Genomic DNA, 4,771 nt, shown 5'->3' with positions numbered 1-4,771 from the left:
AAACCTCATGTGACATGGTAAAAATAATCCCTAAAGTAATTGGCAACAATTGTGGCCAAGGTCAATCTCTCAGTTCTCTCTGCACGAAACAATTTTTTTGAATAATTGAATAATTTTGTCTAACAATAGTAATATATCCTCTGTACCAAATACATTAGTTTTCCCTAATGGTTGTACTATTGAAAGGTATTCTGGGGCTATCTGCTCCACAATACCACAAACAACAATAGTGACATGTGAATCCCTTTGGTCTAAAAGCTTTTCCAATCCGAAGCCTCCCACAATGGCTTTAAAATCTTCATGCAGTAAAATGTTTGTTGCTTTGACATCACAATGAATTATATTGGGGTCACATTCATCATGCACATATAAATAATAAAATTCCCCTTCTTCAAGTGCTATCTATTTTGGAGTATACTAATCCAGAGCTAGTTTCCCCACCAATATTATTTCTTAAAGGATAGGTCACACTAATAATTCATATCTACTCTATTAAGGAAAATCACATAATTCCAAAATAGAATGAAAGCACCACAATATTATTATCCTTGATTTATAAATATCAAAATGATATTGTACCTCCTTGTACCTTTGTTTAGTACGTCCATGATAAAGTGTCCTTAGATTTTTCCTTAAGACCTCTAGCAGTAAGCCTTAGTAGAGGGTAGCAATGCTCTCACATGCATCAAAGTTCCCTGAATTCATATGAAAACTCTTAACTGATTTCTCCCTTGCATCTATATTCAATGCATTTATGAGTGCAAATCCTTTTCTCACTACTCTCTAGCTAGAAAGTGAGGGTGTTTTGTTTTTTAGTTGGGGAATTCCAAGACAAATGTGAGTAGTGGGAATACACAATTTGCTCAAATTTCAATAGACTCCCTTTTCAACTTAATATTCATTGAAATAAATTTCTTCGAATATGAACAAAGCTAAGACATCACCATTTCTCTATGGGATATCAATTTGAATTCTTGTGGTTAGATACCATTGTTGTTTATAATAGAAGATTTATAAAATATTCCCATGATTAAGAAATATATATATATATATATATATATATATATATATATATAGTTATATATTGTTTGTATGAAAAAAATGTATGCTAGAGCATAATTCCAATGTTTCAATGATTACAACAGATGGTTTAGGGTGTCAGTTGGATGTATATATCTGGATTAGGAATTGCAACATGATTTTAAGGAATGGATGACTACAATAGGAAATAGTGACGTAGAAATCATATGTAAAAGGAGTTGTCCTTGTAATGCTTAAGCAGGAGATGGTGTAAGGCTTGGAATAGCATTACTTATTAGTTGTGATGGCATGAATATGCAGATTCAGAATTCAGGATGCTCTTGTATGTTGGTGTGTCCATCCTATATAGATAATATTTTGGTCGAGTTTGAATATAGCGACAATTGGGTAGTTTTAGTTGTTGATTTTCTCATAAGATTTAGGGGAAAGATAAACATGACATCTTTTTTATCGTGATTATGTTGATGTTGAGCATATGATGATTCTTGAATTGCACTTGTAAAATAGTTAATCTTATGTTACAAGTCCAGGTGGCACCTTGGCCACCTTTAGAATGTTCTTGTTTAAATGATATTAATTTAATAATTTGTGCAAGATCTAGGAAGGGGAATCATGTTTGCTTCACTAAATGTATATGTGAGATGAATTCTACTCACATCCAAAAATATGCTTCTAAGAAATAACTTGCAGGTTATTAAGGATCATTTAAGAGGTAATGTCCAAATCATGCAAGCTAATTGTGTGTGCAAGTGATGTAAAATTTAAATATACCTGGCTCTCGTGTGCAGTGATTTATTTACATTTTCCTAAAGGAAGATAGCATCATGTACCTCATGTGGAGTTCTCTGTTTACTTTGTCTTAAAGGAAGATAACACTGACTAGAAGTGGTGAGGTATACTCATTTGGACAATTGAAAAAAGCTAATTTGTTCACTGTCATGTCTTGAGGCTCCACTTATCAACATACCACCAACACTCGAAATAGTGTTGGTGGAAAGGCATGACACCATGGAAAACATTGTACCACACTTGTCAATGAACTTGTGTGAAACTACAGCTTTTGGACTTCCTAGCAACTGTTTGTATTGATGTTGTTTCTTACCCTTCCCCTTCTTCTTAGAACACTAAGAAGCATAGTTTCCATCCATACTTGAAGCTTCTACAATTATTTCAAACTATTTTACTGTTATTGTTGCTTACCCTTCCCCTACTTCTCAAGACACTGAGAAGCATATTGGCCATGCTTCTTGCACTTGATATGGCTCAAATTAATCTTCTACTGGTTAGAAGAGCTTGAATCTTCCTTCTTCTTCTAACCCTTCACAGATCCTATTTTATTTCCTCCATTCCTCACCCTCCCAATGAGGGATAGATCTGGTACATCCTCATCACTAGCTGAAACCATCTCCACTCTCATTTCCTCATCGATAAATGCATCCCACAAGCTTTTGATTGAGGGTAGCTTCTCACAAGCACATACAATCTCTATGAAATGGTCCCAAGATTGACCAAATCCATTCAAAATGATCCAAATTAGTTCGTTCTCTTCTACCTTGTCATCAAGTGCAGATCGTTGATCTCTAAACTATTTATCTTTATAAGATACATAACTTAACTATCATAGTGTTTCTCATGCAAGCAATGGATGATTTCTTCATCAAGAGTGTTCTCCTAGACATGTTCTCACTCCAATACAATATAATCAAGATAATATGCATTTCCCTATCAATATTTTTCTCTACAATGAAAGGGATTAGATGATTCTTCACCAAATCCAAAACTATTCATTCCAGTTCGACCAATTTCGAATCATGCTCAGCCAACTCCTTGGTATCTACTGAAAGTATAATTTCCTTCTCCACGAGGTACCATAATTCAACCTCTTCCAATAAATGTTACATCTTGAACTATAATAGAGTTGGAATTTCCCTCCAACATGTGACAATCCTAAAGACCCTAACTACTTGTGATTACAACTCTTCAAGCAAACATGGAAATATATCGAGAACTAATAATCAAATATGCAACCTCTTAAAGGTGGAACCGTGGAGGCCACCTTTCACAAAACACACAAAATAACACTCCAATCCCTGGAGAAACTGGGACATCGCACCCCATGGGCCACAACCCTTAACTAGTTGAAATATGATTCACTTACTGAAGCTCAGACATCCCTCCCTTGAAACCCTTCAACAAATCCCTCTAACAAGTTTCAATCCTATCCATGCATAGCTTCCTATTAGTTTCAGTGAAATTAATTTGATACCATGTAATCCAGAAAATAGTAAGTAAATTTTGCCCAAAAAGAATAATCCTAAGATCCTAGGTAATTTAAAGCCCTTGATGGGTATACTAGAATCTATAAAAGCACAGAAAAATAATAAGAGCATGTACACAGATCTGAACTCCCAATCACATCTATCTTTTATTGAATGAAAAGCAAAGAAAATACACTGCAATACCTCAAAACCAAAAAAAAAATCTAACCAACATGGTAGTGTTCACTACATCTTCTTTATAGAATATGAAGATGTGAAAAGATACAAATTATTTGGTCACATGCATGAAGCACTCAAGATGACTCAGTCAAACCCTAGCCCAAGTCTAATCATCTAGTGTACCCTAGTTGCGTGGATAAGTTTGCTGGGTAAGTGCATCTCAACTAGAAAACAAACAAAAGAGTGCATCCCCTTCCTTGAGAACTGTGCCCCCTACCTAGACTGGAACATTATCATGCAAAAGTTCTTTGATTAACTAGGGGTTTGCGCCCTCCAAATATTGGATCATGCATGCAGAACTGAACTGAACTGAATCTAAACTACAAGATGAATTGAACTAAAGAAAAGATGGAATTTCTTAATCTTAAACAACATGCAAACTAAAATTAATTTAGGGTGAGGGTAGAAAAACTGGAAATATAGTGTCTACTCTCCTACATAACAACACCTCCCTCATACTATAATGTGCATAGGAACCATGACAAAATGCTATCATTATTGTTGTCGTATGGACCTGCAAAAAGTATGCCCTTACTATTGTTGTACCCGCCGACTAAATGCACCTTGCTACTATGGAGAAGACTGTCAAAGTTAAAAAAGGTAAAAAATATAACAAAGGATATGAACAAGATGATTAAAAAAAGATTACAATAGTGATAAATTGAATCATTAAAAGAGTGTCTAGTGTCGTAAGACACAGATTTAAGTCAAACAAAGTATAGATTGAATAGTGATTCAATACACTGCATTATTTAATTTTATTTTGAAAAATCTTTGCCATAAATAACACAAAATTTACTGCATGGTTTTAAGAGAATTCATCTCAATGGGAAAATAAATTGTTTCAAACCCCAAGATTGAAAGGAAATTGACTTAATGTACAAAAAAATGTTAGTATTTTGTTAAGCTGTATTTTCATTTACTAAGAGGTGTTGATTTGATGCTATATAATTCTAAATCCATGTTCAACCTACAATGAGTCTCTATATTTTTAGTTGTTAAAGTTGCAGGCCTATTTTAGCAAAGCCATAGTCTTTGATCGTGATGAAATATAGTTAAAGGGTTTTTTTTGGATTTATATATTTTTCATAGTTTAGTTTTAATTAGGCATTTTCCCATAAAAATTAAGAAATAAAAAAAACCATTCGCAGACAAAGAACATATCAATGAGAGCTAAACATGTAAAATAGAATGGACAAAGGACGTACAAATGTAGAATGGAAAGTTTTAAC

The sequence above is a fragment of the Pinus tabuliformis genome, chromosome J (genome assembly GCF_031772625.1).
Source record: "Pinus tabuliformis cultivar Carrire ecotype Pingquan chromosome J, CPIR1, whole genome shotgun sequence".
NCBI classification, from domain to species: Eukaryota; Viridiplantae; Streptophyta; class Pinopsida; order Pinales; family Pinaceae; genus Pinus; species Pinus tabuliformis.
This window is presented reverse-complemented; position numbering follows the sequence as displayed.